The sequence below is a fragment of the Acanthaster planci genome, linkage group LG18, assembly GCF_054643075.1.
Source record: "Acanthaster planci isolate LZ-2023a linkage group LG18, COTS_SCS, whole genome shotgun sequence".
NCBI classification, from domain to species: domain Eukaryota; kingdom Metazoa; phylum Echinodermata; class Asteroidea; order Valvatida; family Acanthasteridae; genus Acanthaster; species Acanthaster planci.
Genome location: NC_141794.1, coordinates 6,801,382 through 6,819,807, shown reverse-complemented (window position 1 = coordinate 6,819,807; position 18,426 = coordinate 6,801,382). Strand labels below are relative to the sequence as shown.

General features: G+C 50.5%; 2 non-coding genes across 2 annotated transcripts; both read left to right on the top strand.

Moving 5' to 3' along the window:
- The first annotated feature begins 210 nt into the window (after positions 1-210).
- Positions 211-403, top strand: LOC147796138 (U2 spliceosomal RNA). The gene has a single exon (XR_015428363.1). It is a non-coding gene; the product is annotated as a U2 spliceosomal RNA (small nuclear RNA).
- Positions 404-5,763: 5,360 nt separating this feature from the next.
- LOC147796137 (U2 spliceosomal RNA) lies at positions 5,764-5,955 on the top strand. The gene has a single exon (XR_015428355.1). It is a non-coding gene; the product is annotated as a U2 spliceosomal RNA (small nuclear RNA).
- The last annotated feature ends 12,471 nt before the right edge of the window (positions 5,956-18,426 follow it).

Genomic DNA, 18,426 nt, shown 5'->3' with positions numbered 1-18,426 from the left:
TAGACACAGTGCAATTGTGAAGGGCGCCATCTTGTGGCTTGCATATAGTGCGGCGCAGGTACTTGCGCAGAGTCGACCGTGGGAACATTTCTCACTGAAAGATTGTTCATGATATTAACAGAAATTGCCAAAGTTCAAGGTCATGTCCTCATTTACTGTCACGATCGAGAGGTTATCTTGGGCTGCGTAATGTGGAAAATACTGATCTTTATCGCTTCTCGGCCTTTTGGCTAAGATCATGTGTAGTATCTGTTCTTTTCAGTGTGATATCTGAAACGCTGTTCATTGAACAGCCAGTTTATCAAACTGATTTTTGAACTTGGGCTGTGGAATAGGGGCTTGCCTCGTCCCGGCCACGGGTTGGCCCGGTATAGCAGTACATCCGGGATTCGGCCCACTCCCTTCGGGGGACATAAAAAAATATAAAAACACGGACTGACTTAATTTTTGTTGAATTACTTTATCTCTCGGCTATTTCTTCCTCTCCGAAACATTTCGACAAAAAAGGCCATTTTACAAAAATGGACATTATATACAGTATGTTTCTGAGCAATAACGGCATGCAAGAATGCCAATAAAAAGTGGCAGGGAAAAGAGAGAGACAAAGACACGACACCCACTTCTTGTCTGGCGTCATCGCATTTTATTTTGACGGGTTTTCACATGACGATCTCCCCCCCCCCCTCCTCCAATTCTCCTTCTGTCCGTCCCCCCCCCGTGGACCTTTGACCTCGCTCTCTTGACCCCGTTTACCGCCAGATGGCGCTGTCGCCCCGACCGCACGCTCGCGCAGCTTCTACCGCGTCCGCGCAGGCGTTATACCTGCTCTGCCGGCTTGTCGTCCGCATCATTTGCACTAGCGATTGAACAGAGCAAGAACATCATGTCTGGACGAGGCAAGGGAGGCAAAGGACTGGGCAAGGGGGGTGCCAAACGCCACCGGAAGGTCCTCCGTGACAACATCCAGGGCATCACCAAGCCGGCCATTCGTCGCCTTGCCCGCCGGGGAGGAGTGAAGCGCATCTCCGGTCTCATTTACGAGGAAACGCGTGGAGTCCTGAAAGTCTTCCTGGAGAACGTCATCCGCGATGCGGTCACCTACTGCGAACACGCCAAGAGGAAGACTGTCACTGCCATGGACGTGGTGTACGCGCTCAAGAGGCAAGGGCGGACGCTGTACGGCTTTGGGGGCTAGACCGCCGAATTCCCATTTCAAAACCAACGGCTCTCTTCAGAGCCACGACAGTTTTCCAAAAGAGATTTATTCCCACGCATAGCTGCTGTATGATTACCCTGTTCGTAATTAATAGCTATAATTGCCATCCTTCCTTAAGCTCGATCAATGACCCCGATCGTTTTCCCGTGGATTCTTTTTGTACGTTTCCCTCTCCGTTCCTTGTCGTTGCGGTTCATTTCGTCCCTCTCCGCGTTTTCCGTTTAATATACGGTACGTAGCCGTGTTGTCGTAATGTGTTCGTGATACCCAAGTGACTTCCACAGCCCTGCTGTTTCACTGATGCGCGTCCGTGTGTACTGTCGTTGAGCCTGACGGTGGAAAGCGTTGAGTACTGGATGGAACGCGTGACGGGCGGAAGGGTGTTGCCGCGATGTAGGCGGAGTTGTGCTCAGCGTGAAAGTGCCGTGTGTGGTTGGTTGGGCGGTGGTGGTGCTGGGGGTGGTTTTTTTCTTCTCTTGACACAGAGCTGTCGGTGCACTTTGCCTTCTTGTCGCGGTCCCCCCCCCCCCAATTAACCTCAGTGTACATGTGACCAGTCAAGCGCTGCGCCCGCCCTTGGAGTTATCCAATCGGAAAGCGGTCCATTGTCAGGCCTTCGGCCCGGGATGCCGTTGCCGGGCTTAAGAGACGCTGGGTTGCCGTGCCCTGCACTCACTTGTGTCAAGCTCCAAGCACCCGACGCACCTCATCATGGCTCGTACCAAGCAGACGGCAAGAAAGAGCACGGGCGGGAAAGCCCCCAGGAAGCAGTTGGCCACCAAGGCGGCCCGCAAGAGCGCTCCGGCTACTGGCGGCGTCAAGAAACCTCACCGGTACAGGCCGGGAACCGTTGCCCTCCGTGAGATCCGTCGCTACCAGAAGAGCACCGAACTGCTGATCCGAAAGCTCCCCTTCCAGAGACTTGTGCGAGAAATTGCACAGGATTTCAAGACCGAGCTGCGATTCCAAAGTTCTGCCGTCATGGCTTTGCAGGAGGCTAGCGAGGCTTACCTGGTGGGCCTGTTCGAGGACACCAACCTGTGCGCCATCCACGCAAAGAGGGTCACCATCATGCCCAAGGACATCCAGTTGGCCCGCCGAATTCGCGGTGAACGGGCCTGAGTGTTGGCGCGCCACGACCACCAAACCTAACGGCTCTTATCAGAGCCACCACTACTTCAAAAAGAGAATGATTCTGCTCGAGTTGTCTGCGGGGAAAGGTGCTGGGCGGGAGGAAATTAAACACAACCGAGTAACGGCCACAGTTGAGTCAATAATACAACAAATTGAAAGGGCTCTCCGATTGCGATTTCACACGGGGCGTGATTGGTCTGCTTTTCCTTCCCTCTCCTTTAAGTTTTGTGTAGTTATTCGTATTTGGGTATGAATGAGCGTACAGTATCAGACGACCCCTCCCCGACAGCTTCACCCCGGCCCTCGCTTTGAAAGCGACCTTGTTTCGCCTTTGTGGAGTCCGATCGACTTCCTGACTGGTACTCTTGTCAATTTAGTTAGCGACGCGAAAGGCTGCGTTGTGCTTTGGCAGACGAATTCCGCGTTAGCCGCTTGAGAGGATGGCGGAGAAAATAACCAAATATTCAAATAGAACAGATAACTCGGTTGCACGGAACGGTTATTGACCGAACGAACGACCGACCGCTTTCAGCGTTTCCCTTGCCGTAAGTTTCAGCTTGCCCTTGCAAGCCATGCGCGTCTTCACGCCTGGGTGGCCGGGGGGCGCTCTTTTCAACTGGCGGGAAGGTGGACAATGCGCCCGTGTTCAGAATCCACGCCGCCCATGATAAAAGCCGGCGTAGCCGTGACGCTTTTTCATTCGATCCCTCGATCTCTCACACTTCAAGCGCTCCAGCATGGCTCCTAAAGTTAGCGGGAAAGGTCAGAAGAAGGCCGGAAACACCAAGACCCCGACTCGCACAGACAAGAAGAGGCACCGGCGTCGCAAGGAGAGCTACGGCATCTACATTTATAAAGTCATGAAACAGGTGCACCCCGACACGGGCATCTCCAGCAAGGCCATGAGCATCATGAACAGCTTTGTCAATGACGTCTTCGAGCGCATCGCAACCGAGGCCTCTCGCCTTGCACACTACAACAAGAAGTCGACCATCACCAGCCGCGAGGTGCAGACAGCAGTTCGCCTGCTCCTGCCGGGAGAGCTTGCCAAGCATGCAGTCAGCGAGGGCACCAAGGCCGTCACCAAGTACACGACTTCCAAGTAGCCCGCCGCTACCAACCAAACGGCTCTTTTCAGAGCCAAAACAACTCCACGAAAGAGATGCTTTGCTTTTCTGCTCCTCGTTAGTCTTTTCCCCCTTTTGTTTTCGACGTTGGGTGTGGTTCACTGAGACATTCTGTTGTACATTATTTCCCCGTTCTTGGTCTCCTTTTGTCTAATACAGGTGCCTCGTAATTAAAAAGGTATTTTTCCGAATATCGCGCACACTGCAAGCAAATAGATATTACCTCTTGACGGTGCTTGTATGGGGGGGGGTTGAGGTGAAAACTTTTCCTGATCTTTTTCGCACTCGCTCTGACCTTGATATTTGACGGTTGTTCAGATTGTCCAAGAGGGTGCCTCGTGTAAACGTCCAGACACCGTGAAACGGGCATTCCCCTTGCGAGGGACCTGTCGCAAAATATACAAACTGTATTTCTGACGGCTTCAGCCCCCCCCCCCCCAGGGGTGTGGTAACTCATGTGGACCCGGTTTTCTTTTCTCTCTGTTCTTTCTTTCTTTTGGCTTTGTTACATTTTGGTTCCCGTTCATGGACTTGATTTTGTGTTTATCCCGGCCTGTGGGCTCCGGCTCATCCAACCGTGCGATGGACCCGCTGCGTGACGTGATTGGCTAGTTGGTACGCTTCGGCCAATCCACTGGACTGCTATAACTTGTGTCGCGGGCCCCGGAGCAACCATTCCAGCGCAACTGCGACCCGGTGAACAGATCTGCACACTGATTTCTCTCAAGATGTCTGGACGAGGAAAGAGCGGCAAATCCAGAAGCAAGGCCAAGAGCAGGTCATCGCGGGCTGGCCTTCAGTTTCCCGGTGGGCCCGTTCACCCGATTCCTGCGCAAGGGGAAACTACGCCGAACGTGTTGGCGCCGGTGCCCCTGTCTACCCTGGCTGCAGTGATGGAGTACCTTACCGCTGAGATCTTGGAGCTAGCCGGTAATGCTGCCCGCGACAACAAGAAGACAAGACTCACCCCACGTCACCTGCAACTTGCCATACGCAACGACGAGGAGCTCAACAAGCTGATGAGCGGGGTAACCATCGCGCAAGGAGGTGTGCTCCCCAATATTCAGTCGGTCCTCTTGCCCAAGAAGACCGCCAAAGTTCTCCAACTGAAAGGACGGGCCCCTTGCCCCGCGAACCCAAAGGCTCTTTTCAGGGCCGCCACTATTTCAAAGAAGAGACAGGTCGATGGCTGTTTAATTGAAAGCCCCCTTTGTGCCATGCTACTTCGGATGTTGTGTTATTTTCTAGGTTTATCTTTCTAGTTACTTCTCTGAACTGTATTAATATTCGGTCTTGATCGCTTCCCTCTTTTCGTTTCATTCCAAATATTGAACGGATACGCCCGCAGTTCGGCCTTGCCGAAGTCCCCCACCTGCTTGTTCCTCCTTCAAACGTCGGCCCCCGCCTTTCGAACCGAGGCCCGGTCTGTGTCTCTTTGCGACTCCAAATTGCAGCCTGCCTTTCTCTTTACTCCTGCCGTGCCGGCCGTTGCGGTGCTGTATAATGACATGTTTGTGTTTCGAACCTGAATCCAGGCAACGCGCGTCAAATATGCAACGCGTATAACTTACGCAACAGACGTGCATTCTTTTCATTGTTCTAAGGGCCGTTCATCTCATCAAATATTCAGCACGCAGTGTGTGCTTGCAAAACTTTCCAAGTTTACAAATGATGTGTTGGTTCATCATTGTGTATTGACATGTTCAGCTTTTTATTATGAGCCGTCGGGTGCGCGCTTCTACGTAGCGCAAAAGGCAAGTGCGTGCCTCATGGATGATTTTCAATAATTTTGGAACTGCTTCGTTTGGCTCTTACTGCCGACAGTAAACCATCCTTTCACACGTACATTCAACACGTGATCCCGTGAAGCACACCCTCACGGCCTTTCAAGTTTAAAAACCCGATAGGTTCTTCTCACAAGTCCCTGAATGTGAAATACGGATATATCACGGGTTCTGCCGTTAAAAGTAAAGAGTGTAAGCAATGGCACACTGTCACTGTCACGAGGTCTTGGAAGCGTGCTATATCGCCACGCCCCACAACGTGGGATCACTTCCGGCGCGGTGTCGAGTGTAGACACAGTGCAATTGTGAAGGGCGCCATCTTGTGGCTTGCATATAGTGCGGCGCAGGTACTTGCGCAGAGTCGAACCGTGGGAACATTTCTCACTGAAAGATTGTTCATGATATTAACAGAAATTGCCAAAGTTCAAGGTCATGTCCTCATTTACTGTCAACGATCGAGAGGTTATCTTGGGCTGCGTAATGTGGAAAATACTGATCTTTTATCGCTTCTCGGCCATTTGGCTAAGATCATGTGTAGTATCTGTTCTTTTCAGTGTGATATCTGAAACGCTGTTCATTGAACAGCCAGTTTATCAAACTGATTTTTGAACTTGGGCTGTGGAATAGGGGCTTGCCTCGTCCCGGCCACGGGTTGGCCCGGTATAGCAGTACATCCGGGATTGGGCCCCACTCCCTTCGGGGGACATAAAAAAAAGATAAAACACGGACTGACTTAATTTTTGTTGAATTACTTTATCTCTCGGCTATTTCTTCCTCTCCGAAACATTTCGACAAAAAAGGCCATTTTACAAAAATGGACATTATATACAGTATGTTTCTGAGCAATAACGGCATGCAAGAATGCCAATAAAAAGTGGCAGGGAAAAGAGAGAGACAAAGACACGACACCCACTTCTTGTCTGGCGTCATCGCATTTTATTTTGACGGGTTTTCACATGACGATCTCCCCCCCCCCCTCCTCCAATTCTCCTTCTGTCCGTCCCCCCCCCCGTGGACCTTTGACCTCGCTCTCTTGACCCCCGTTTACCGCCAGATGGCGCTGTCGCCCCGACCGCACGCTCGCGCAGCTTCTACCGCGTCCGCGCAGGCGTTATACCTGCTCTGCCGGCTTGTCGTCCGCATCATTTGCACTAGCGATTGAACAGAGCAAGAACATCATGTCTGGACGAGGCAAGGGAGGCAAAGGACTGGGCAAGGGGGGTGCCAAACGCCACCGGAAGGTCCTCCGTGACAACATCCAGGGCATCACCAAGCCGGCCATTCGTCGCCTTGCCCGCCGGGGAGGAGTGAAGCGCATCTCCGGTCTCATTTACGAGGAAACGCGTGGAGTCCTGAAAGTCTTCCTGGAGAACGTCATCCGCGATGCGGTCACCTACTGCGAACACGCCAAGAGGAAGACTGTCACTGCCATGGACGTGGTGTACGCGCTCAAGAGGCAAGGGCGGACGCTGTACGGCTTTGGGGGCTAGACCGCCGAATTCCCATTTCAAAACCAACGGCTCTCTTCAGAGCCACGACAGTTTTCCAAAAGAGATTTATTCCCACGCATAGCTGCTGTATGATTACCCTGTTCGTAATTAATAGCTTATAATTGCCATCCTTCCTTAAGCTCGATCAATGACCCCGATCGTTTTCCCGTGGATTTCTTTTTGTACGTTTCCCTCTCCGTTCCTTGTCGTTGCGGTTCATTTCGTCCTTCCCCGCGTTTTCCGTTTAATATACGGTACGTAGCCGTGTTGTCGTAATGTGTTCGTGATACCCAAGTGACTTCCACAGCCCTGCTGTTTCACTGATGCGCGTCCGTGTGTACTGTCGTTGAGGCCTGACCGGTGGAAAGCGTTGAGTACTGGATGGAACGCGTGACGGGCGGAAGGGTGTTGCCGCGATGTAGGCGGAGTTGTGCTCAGCGTGAAAGTGCCCGTGTGTGGTTGGTTGGGGCGGTGGTGGTGCTGGGGGTGGTTTTTTTCTTCTCTTGACACAGAGCTGTCGGTGCACTTTGCCTTCTTGTCGCGGTCCCCCCCCCCCAATTAACCTCAGTGTACATGTGACCAGTCAAGCGCTGCGCCCGCCCTTGGAGTTATCCAATCGGAAAGCGGTCCATTGTCAGGCCTTCGGCCCGGGATGCCGTTGCCGGGCTTAAGAGACGCTGGGTTGCCGTGCCCTGCACTCACTTGTGTCAAGCTCCAAGCACCCGACGCACCTCATCATGGCTCGTACCAAGCAGACGGCAAGAAAGAGCACGGGCGGGAAAGCCCCCAGGAAGCAGTTGGCCACCAAGGCGGCCCGCAAGAGCGCTCCGGTACAGGCCGGGAACCGTTGCCCTCCGTGAGATCCGTCGCTACCAGAAGAGCACCGAACTGCTGATCCGAAAGCTCCCCTTCCAGAGACTTGTGCGAGAAATTGCACAGGATTTCAAGACCGAGCTGCGATTCCAAAGTTCTGCCGTCATGGCTTTGCAGGAGGCTAGCGAGGCTTACCTGGTGGGCCTGTTCGAGGACACCAACCTGTGCGCCATCCACGCAAAGAGGGTCACCATCATGCCCAAGGACATCCAGTTGGCCCGCCGAATTCGCGGTGAACGGGCCTGAGTGTTGGCGCGCCACGACCACCAAACCTAACGGCTCTTATCAGAGCCACCACTACTTCAAAAAGAGAATGATTCTGCTCGAGTTGTCTGCGGGGAAAGGTGCTGGGCGGGAGGAAATTAAACACAACCGAGTAACGGCCACAGTTGAGTCAATAATACAACAAATTGAAAGGGCTCTCCGATTGCGATTTCACACGGGGCGTGATTGGTCTGCTTTTCCTTCCCTCTCCTTTAAGTTTTGTGTAGTTATTCGTATTTGGGTATGAATGAGCGTACAGTATCAGACGACCCCTCCCCGACAGCTTCACCCCGGCCCTCGCTTTGAAAGCGACCTTGTTTCGCCTTTGTGGAGTCCGATCGACTTCCTGACTGGTACTCTTGTCAATTTAGTTAGCGACGCGAAAGGCTGCGTTGTGCTTTGGCAGACGAATTCCGCGTTAGCCGCTTGAGAGGATGGCGGAGAAAATAACCAAATATTCAAATAGAACAGATAACTCGGTTGCACGGAACGGTTATTGACCGAACGAACGACCGACCGCTTTCAGCGTTTCCCTTGCCGTAAGTTTCAGCTTGCCCTTGCAAGCCATGCGCGTCTTCACGCCTGGGTGGCCGGGGGGCGCTCTTTTCAACTGGCGGGAAGGTGGACAATGCGCCCGTGTTCAGAATCCACGCCGCCCATGATAAAAGCCGGCGTAGCCGTGACGCTTTTTCATTCGATCCCTCGATCTCTCACACTTCAAGCGCTCCAGCATGGCTCCTAAAGTTAGCGGGAAAGGTCAGAAGAAGGCCGGAAACACCAAGACCCCGACTCGCACAGACAAGAAGAGGCACCGGCGTCGCAAGGAGAGCTACGGCATCTACATTTATAAAGTCATGAAACAGGTGCACCCCGACACGGGCATCTCCAGCAAGGCCATGAGCATCATGAACAGCTTTGTCAATGACGTCTTCGAGCGCATCGCAACCGAGGCCTCTCGCCTTGCACACTACAACAAGAAGTCGACCATCACCAGCCGCGAGGTGCAGACAGCAGTTCGCCTGCTCCTGCCGGGAGAGCTTGCCAAGCATGCAGTCAGCGAGGGCACCAAGGCCGTCACCAAGTACACGACTTCCAAGTAGCCCGCCGCTACCAACCAAACGGCTCTTTTCAGAGCCAAAACAACTCCACGAAAGAGATGCTTTGCTTTTCTGCTCCTCGTTAGTCTTTTCCCCCTTTTGTTTTCGACGTTGGGTGTGGTTCACTGAGACATTCTGTTGTACATTATTTCCCCGTTCTTGGTCTCCTTTTGTCTAATACAGGTGCCTCGTAATTAAAAAGGTATTTTTCCGAATATCGCGCACACTGCAAGCAAATAGATATTACCTCTTGACGGTGCTTGTATGGGGGGGGGTTGAGGTGAAAACTTTTCCTGATCTTTTTCGCACTCGCTCTGACCTTGATATTTGACGGTTGTTCAGATTGTCCAAGAGGGTGCCTCGTGTAAACGTCCAGACACCGTGAAACGGGCATTCCCCTTGCGAGGGACCTGTCGCAAAATATACAAACTGTATTTCTGACGGCTTCAGCCCCCCCCCCAGGGGTGTGGTAACTCATGTGGACCCGGTTTTCTTTTCTCTCTGTTCTTTCTTTCTTTTGGCTTTGTTACATTTTGGTTCCCGTTCATGGACTTGATTTTGTGTTTATCCCGGCCTGTGGGCTCCGGCTCATCCAACCGTGCGATGGACCCGCTGCGTGACGTGATTGGCTAGTTGGTACGCTTCGGCCAATCCACTGGACTGCTATAACTTGTGTCGCGGGCCCCGGAGCAACCATTCCAGCGCAACTGCGACCCGGTGAACAGATCTGCACACTGATTTCTCTCAAGATGTCTGGACGAGGAAAGAGCGGCAAATCCAGAAGCAAGGCCAAGAGCAGGTCATCGCGGGCTGGCCTTCAGTTTCCCGTTGGCCGCGTTCACCGATTCCTGCGCAAGGGAAACTACGCCGAACGTGTTGGCGCCGGTGCCCCTGTCTACCTGGCTGCAGTGATGGAGTACCTTACCGCTGAGATCTTGGAGCTAGCCGGTAATGCTGCCCGCGACAACAAGAAGACAAGAATCAACCCACGTCACCTGCAACTTGCCATACGCAACGACGAGGAGCTCAACAAGCTGATGAGCGGGGTAACCATCGCGCAAGGAGGTGTGCTCCCCAATATTCAGTCGGTCCTCTTGCCCAAGAAGACCGCCAAAGTCTCCAACTGAAAGGACGGGCCCCTTGCCCCGCGAACCCAAAGGCTCTTTTCAGGGCCGCCACTATTTCAAAGAAGAGACAGGTCGATGGCTGTTTAATTGAAAGCCCCCTTTGTGCCATGCTACTTCGGATGTTGTGTTATTTTCTAGGTTTATCTTTCTAGTTACTTCTCTGAACTGTATTAATATTCGTTCTTGATCGCTTCCCTCTTTTCGTTTCATTCCAATATTGAACGATACGCCGCAGTTCGGCCTTGCCGAAGTCCCACCTGCTTGTTCCTCCTTCAAACGTCGGCCCCGCCTTCGAACCGAGGCCCGGTCTGTGTCTCTTTGCGACTCCAAATTGCAGCCTGCCTTTCTCTTTACTCCTGCCGTGCCGGCCGTTGCGGTGCTGTATAATGACATGTTTGTGTTTCGAACCTGAATCCAGGCAACGCGCGTCAAATATGCAACGCGTATAACTTACGCAACAGACGTGCATTCTTTTCATTGTTCTAAGGGCCGTTCATCTCATCAAATATTCAGCACGCAGTGTGTGCTTGCAAACTTTCCAAGTTTACAAATGATGTGTTGGTTCATCATTGTGTATTGACATGTTCAGCTTTTTATTATGCGCCGTCGGGTGCGCGCTTCTACGTAGCGCAAAAGGCAAGTGCGTGCCTCATGGATGATTTTCAATAATTTTGGAACTGCATCGTTTGGCTCTTACTGCCGACAGTAAACCATCCTTTCACACGTACATTCAACACGTGATCCCGTGAAGCACACCCTCACGGCCTTTCAAGTTTAAAACCCGATAGGTTCTTCTCACAAGTCCTGAATGTGAAATACGGATATATCACGGGTTCTGCCGTTAAAAGTAAAGAGTGTAAGCAATGGCACACTGTCACTGTCACGAGGTCTTGGAAGCGTGCTATATCGCCACGCCCACAACGTGGGATCACTTCCGGCGCGGTGTCGAGTGTAGACACAGTGCAATTGTGAAGGGCGCCATCTTGTGGCTTGCATATAGTGCGGCGCAGGTACTTGCGCAGAGTCGACCGTGGGAACATTTCTCACTGAAAGATTGTTCATGATATTAACAGAAATTGCCAAAGTTCAAGGTCATGTCCTCATTTACTGTCACGATCGAGAGGTTATCTTGGGCTGCGTAATGTGGAAAATACTGATCTTTATCGCTTCTCGGCCTTTTGGCTAAGATCACATATCTTTGTTCTTGGCCTTCACATCGGCACCAGGAGCGAGTTCCGGAGGTCTGCTCGAAGATTTTCCCGACATCTGGCCGTTCTGGAGGTATTCATCGGCTGGGCTGGGTTCACCGCTCATCGGTTTCTTCCTGAACATCAAGCTTCACCTGGTACAACTTTGTACATTTTGTACTTTCGTCACTTGCCGGCTGGTCTTCTACCTCTACCCAGGGAGCTGCAGTCTTCAGTCAGCTGAACACGCCCGCCTGCCCTGTGCAGTGCGCGGACCCTGGGTATTTCAGAGCCGGTCCGGTGAGTGTTCCTTTTTTCAGCATAGTCCAGCAGTTGTGGTCTGTGCCTTTTTCTTTTCTGTACAGTCTAGCAGTAGTAGTCTGTGCTTTTTTCTTTTTTCTTTTTTCATTTCTGCTCAGTGCAGTGATCCTTTTGCTTTTTTCACTTTTTCTTTGCTTATTTTCTGGCCGTGCAGTTGACGGCATTTTTACATTTCATTATGACTTCAGTTAGGAGGGCTGGTGTTGTCGAGCTAAGGTTCGACGGCCCAGTCTCTCCGGATAGGTTATTTCAAAGATTGAAGCAGTTGGGAGTGTCAACTGCGGGCCATCTAGTAGCTGCACAACAACTCCCGGGTAATAGGTACGATGTGAAGTTTAAGTCGTCGTGCCTTTGCCGGGAGTTTGTGCCCAAACTGGAGCAGCTTGATAATTGTATTGTGACGGATTTTGATGGATTAACTGTAGTAACTGTTAAGTATGTTTCTCTTGACATTGACGATAATGTTGTAAGATCGATTTTGGGGCGTTTCGGGCAAGTTCTGGAGGGTCGCTTCTGCACCTTCCCGAATGAACCCACTGTATTCAATGGTAACCGCCAATACCGGATGAGGGTGACGAAACCTATTCCCTCCGTCATCCGGATTGGCGACAGAAATGCCTGGATCTCTCACCCGGGCCAGGTTCGTACCTGTGCTCGATGTGGGAGCGATGGCCATATGGCCAAGGACTGCCAGGAACATAAGTGCCTGAAATGCCTTGAAATCGGTCATGTTTCCTCTGATTGTCCAAATAGTCTGAGATGCACCATCTGTGGCCGGGAGGGGCACGGATTTAGGGCTTGCCCTAAGTCATTTGCTAATAAGATTTCCCCAGGTCGTAGATGGTCCAAAGTAGATGTACACCAGACGGACGACGAAGAGGAGCAGATATCCACCGAAACAGCAACATCGGCCTCCTCGGTGCCAACGGCTACGCGGGATGAAATCCCTGCCGCATTGTGCATTAGGTGCAATGCAATGGCTGGACCATTCCCGGTGGAATCTGTATGTATTGTTTGTGATAATTTTATTGAATCTAAGTTTACAGTTATTAGTTGTGTTAACTGTCTGGGCCGTAATGGTCCTCCCCGTCTTGTATGTAGCAGGTCCGCATGTGAGAAGTCCGTCAAAGTCAAAATCACCAAGAAGGCAACCAAGAGATCAAGGTCACCAGAGTCGTCTGACAAGGTCAATAAGATTATTGTTGTAGAGTCTGAGCCAGTTACCCAGCGGACTGTCTCTCCCCCTGTCACCGAGTCGGCCCCGGCTGAGGCGGACTCTTCCCCCATCCCTTCTCCCGTGTCTCCCCTTCCTCCCTCATCCCCACCTAACCCAACCGTCCCTCCCGCCCCTCCTCAACCCCTTTCTTCTTCATCCTCCTCTTCCGCTTCAGAGACGGATTCTAGTGACATGGAAACGTCTTCCACCACAGACAACGAGCACGTGCCGACTTTTTGGGATGAAGCCTCGTCCCAAATCGTAGCGGCACGATCGAAGATGATGAACATCACGCACAGACCTGGCCATCCGGACTTCACCCTTTTGTGCCGCCGGACAGAGTGCGACTTTTCTACGTGCTCTTGGGTCTTCCTACGGCGGCACGTCCAGGAGGAACATCAAGACCTCACCCTCCTGGATCTGTTCTGTAAGTTGTGTGACTGCCGTTTAAAGAATCCAGCCGAGTGGATTTCACACATGGCCAATTTCCATGCCAAGGAGGTGTTAGATAAAACCCCATCGTTTTTGGATATCTATCCTTAATTTGTCTGTCTGCCCTCTTACTGTTGTCATACGATGGCTCCCTCTCTTTTTCCCATTATCTCCTTTTGTCTGACATTTTGTGTTTCTTTCTCTTTTACTGTGTTCAGTTGTTTTCTCGTGTTATTTTCATTTCTTCCCGTGTTTTATGATGTTCTTCATTAGACTTTTTTCTATTCTAGTTATGGTCTCCCTTATATCCCTAAATGTAAACGGCATGAGGGACGTCTCTAAGAGAACAAAGGTTTTTGAGCTCTGTAACAATTATGATATTTCTTGTTTACAAGAATGCCATGTGGCCACCCTCTCTGACATTTCCACTTGGAAATCAGAATGGGGTGGCGCTCTTTTTGCTTCTCTTGGAACCTCCAGCTCTTGTGGCACCATTATTCTTGTCAATAAAAATTGTTCTTTTTCTTTTTCTTCTGTTTCTACAGATTCCTCTGGTCGGATTGTTAGCGGGGTGTTAAGCGGACCCGCAGGCCGTGTGCACTTGTGCACGGTTTATGCCCCCGTTTCACCCCTTGATCGTCGTTCTTTCTTCAATAATTTATCTCCTTTTCTTTCTTCTAGCCTTCCGGTGATTTTAGTTGGTGATTTCAATTGTGTTCTAGATCCTGGCTTAGATAGACGAGGTTCCTCCTTTTCTTCTATCAGTATTGGTGCCGCGGAGCTGGGGGAAATTCTCCAAGATTTTTCCCTTCGTGACATTTGGAGATCGGGTAATCCTTCTTCTTTTTCTTTTACTTGGCGTAATGCCGCAAATACTGCCATGAGCCGTCTTGACAGATTTTATGTCTCAAATGCACTGGTGGTGGAAGACTGTTCACACCATCCAGTATATTTTTCAGACCATGATGGTGTTGTTTTAAAATTACATCTCCCCAAACAGGTTAAGGCTAAGCGTGGTTACTGGAAGTGTAATACTTCCATTCTTAATGACCCTGTTTTCAATAAATGTTTCAGGAAGTCATACAGGGACTGGCAAACTCTCCTGGAGGGGTTTGATTCTGAACTTCTCTGGTGGGAGGAAGTTAAGACTCGCACCAAAAAACTGATCATATCTCATTGTTGTCGTCTGGCAAAAGCCAGAAAAAAGCATAAAAACAAATTGTTAGAAAAATACAATAATCTGATTTCTGAGCTCAACACAGGTCACAGCAGCCCGGATTTGCTTCGTCGCCTGGATGAAGTCAGATCTGGGTTGTCAAAACTGGATGATTTTGCAGCGGAGGGTGCTCGTGTTCGAGCCAGGGTCTCTGACCTGGTTGAGGGCGAGCGCCCTTCCAAGAGATTCTTTAATTATGAAACTAATTATGTTAAAAAGAAGTCTATTCCCTCCATCCGTAGTTCAAAGGGAGACGTTGTTTCTGACAACCCAAGCATAGCTGAAGTATTTCATGAATTTTATTCTGATTTGTTTTCAGAGGACGAAGTAATTGAAGATTTACATGCGGAATTTTTAGATAATTTAACTTCTAGGGTCCCCGACGATTTTCGGGATGACCTGGATTCGCCGCTGACTTTAGAGGAATTAGGTTTTGCCTTAAATAATATGAAAAATGATAAATCGCCAGGTGATGATGGGTTGCCAAAAGAATTTTATTCCCAATTTTGGGACATTATTGGCCCGGACCTCCTTAGAGTTTATAATGCTTCTTTTAATCTGAGTACTCTCCCCCCTTCCATGCGAAGGGGTGTTATCACTTTGTTAGATAAATCAGGAGATCCTCTTGATCCGCAGAATAAGAGGCCGATTTCTCTGTTAAATGTAGATTACAAGATATTTGCTAAAGCCATTTCCCTTCGATTGGGAAGAGTTCTTCCATGCATTATTAACCATTTCCAAACATGTGGTATTAAAGGCCGAAGTATTCATGATAACGCCCGTCTTCTTAGAGACCTGGTAGATTTCATTGAGTCTAAGAACCTTAACACTCTCGTCATCTCTTTAGATCAGCAGAAGGCGTTCGACCGTGTTAACTGGAATTTTTTGTTCAAAGTTCTGAAAAGATTGGGCTTCGGCCCTGTTTTTATACGTTACATTAAACTTTTTTATACTGATATTTCTAGTCGTGTTTTAGTTAACGGTTGCTTGTCTGCTCCCTTCTCTGTTTGGAAGGGAGTAAGACAAGGTTGTCCTTTATCTCCATTACTGTATGTTCTTTTCATTGAACCGTTTGCTTGCAGAGTCTACAAAGACAACTTCATTAATGGGGTAACCATCCCTGGTGCTGATGGGCTGCAATGCAAAATAATTCAGTATGCCGATGACACCACGTGTGTTGTCAGGGACTATAAGTCTCTGAAACGATTGTTTTATATTATTTCTCTTTTTGAGAAAAGCACCGGTTCGAGATTGAACTTTCATAAATCATGTGGTCTCATTTTAGGTGATTGGCCGATTCCCCTGTCCAACTTTGCCGGCATTAACTGGACCCGGGAACCAATAAAGATCAACGGTTTCTGGGTTGGTCCGGGGGACACGGCTGCCAAGAATTGGGAGGCGAGACTTCCAAAGTTCCGAGCTCAAGTAGAACACTGGCAGTCCCGCACTCTCCCCCTGTTCAGTAAAGTTTATGTTATTAATGTGTTTCTTTTGTCACTTTTATTTTATGTAGCCCCAGTTTATCCACTTCCAAGTGTCGTCGAGAAGGAGGTTAACCGACTTATCTTTTCATTCCTGTGGTCTGGCAAAACGGAACTGGTTCAAAGGGCCTTTTTGTTTCTCCCAGTAGAGAAAGGTGGTTTAGGTATTTGTCATTTACGTTGTAAATGTGAGGCCCTTTATCTTCGATGCGTATCCTCTCTGTACGGTGAGAACGGACCACCTTGGCGATTTTTTGCCTATTTTTGGGCCGCTCTTTCCCTTAGAGATTTTTTGCCGACCAGGGTATGTTCAAACGTTTATCCTCACTCGTCTCATGTTAATAATTGTTATAATTATCTCTGTAAACTGGTGCGATCGACTGCCGCCTTGGTTCCTGATCTAGATTGGGAAACAGTTTTGGCTAAATATTTGTATAATATTTTTGTGCTCAACATTTGTCTTCCGCCCCCGTCGAGGTATAGCCCTCCTAGGGACGCGGATTTTCAAATTATTTCTCACTCTTTTGTAGATGGTAAACTCCGGGAGTTCAACTGGAGAACAGCCTGGGGGGCAGTGAAAACCAGACAACGTCTTGCTGTGTGGGGCATTGGAAATTCTCTGTGCCCCCGAAGTAATTGTAAGCAGCTGGAGTCGCTGTCCCACGTTCTATGGGAATGCTCGTTTGTGTCCCTTCTGTGGGACTGGGTTCAGAATCTGTGCCACCGTACCCTGGGTAGGAACTTTACCCTCACTAAGAATTGTGTCTTGTATGGTGAGGGGCTTACACCCGGTAATTCCAGTCACATTTTTATTTGGTACATTATTTCCGCTGTGAAATTCCACATTTGGTCTTCGCGTTGCGAAGTGCTGTTCGACCAGTCAGTTGTCTCTCCCGAGTTGATTCTGCGTCGTTGTAGAAATTTCATTAAGGGTCGGATTCAGGCCGACTTCTTGAGAATGGACCAGATCAGGTTCGTCAAACACTGGTGTGCCCACGGTCGCACGGTCAAAATTGAAAAGGATAAATTGTACATCTTTTTGTAATTAATCTTTTTGTATCCTTATTGTAGATAGGAGGCGCCAGCCCCTGGGAAAAGTCGAGACTTCACCGATGCTGCTGGGACCCCTTAAGGATCTCCGGCGGCGGGACTGGCGTATCCCCATACTGCGGTTTGGGAGTAACTGTGTTGTGGTAATAGTAGTTTAACTTGGAGACTTATGTAATTTGGTTATTGTAGTTAACTTCGGGACTTATGTAATTTGGAATTGGTAGATACCTCTGGTGTGTTTTGTGACTTTTTGGTCCTTTTGATGTTTGTTGTCGACCGGTGACACTTGTTTTCCTGTTTGTATGGTTTTAGTTAGTTCCCGTACGGGCAGGGGGGCTCGAAACCCCAACAAACTGAGTTCCGGCGACTGGTAAGTCGGCCTGCCCGGGACATTCTTAAGTCCCAAATCAAAATTCAGTATCTGTTCTTTTCAGTGTGATCTTCTGTGATCTCGCTTTTGACGTGAACTACCGGAGTTGGCTGTGACGGATCTACCGGAGCCGGCGGAGGAGGACTACCGGAGCTGGCGGAGGAGGACTACCGGGGCTGCAGAGAGATATATTGGCTGTCTGTCTTGGGCTGATGGAGGACTCGCGAGTAGCTTCGGATGTGAGTTTGGATCCGGCACATTCCCTCTCTGAGGGAAACGTCTTGGCCCCCCAACACCCCGTGGATGCATGCTCGGGGGCCCCTCGGGGTCCTCGTAACACGGGTGAGGCTGTGGGCCGAGATAGTGCTGTCCCGTGTGCGCTGTGCCAGAGGTCGTTTCTTTCGGCCGATGGTCTACGGCGTCACATGGGAAGGGTTCATCTCATGTCCGGGTTCTCCGAGGAATCCGGAACGGTGGACCAGGTCTTCCTGTACCCGTTCTGTCGGAGGTGGAGTTGTGTGGTTTGCCACTCCAACTACCACGCTCAGCAAGCGCTGACCCGGCATCAGCAGCGAATCCATCCCCGGATGGCTTTCAACTACGTCTACCGGTGCTCCGTCTGCTCGCGGGAGTTCGATTCTGGTAGGCGTGCCTCCAACCACTACCAAACCCATAAACGCAGTGGTACGGTGGCACCGCCTGCCGGTTCGACTCCTGTGGGTAGGCGGGGTAGCACATCCTCGCCCTCGGCTGAAGTGACTGCGGAGGCTCTGTCTCCAATGGAGCTCATCCGGGGCTTGGTTGGTGATCCACCGATGACTACCTCGGCCCAACACTCCTTGCCTCCTCGGAGCAGGGATGAGGGACTACCAAGCTGGGACGGGGGACAAGAACCGGCGAGTTCCCAACACTCCGTGGCTGAAGTGCGGCGTTCCAATAATGCCACGGATGAGGGTTCCGACCGGCTCGCGTCCCCAGTGAGATCAGCGTTTCCCGACCGGGCCCCCACAAGGGGCCGACTGGGGGCGCTATCCCGAACCG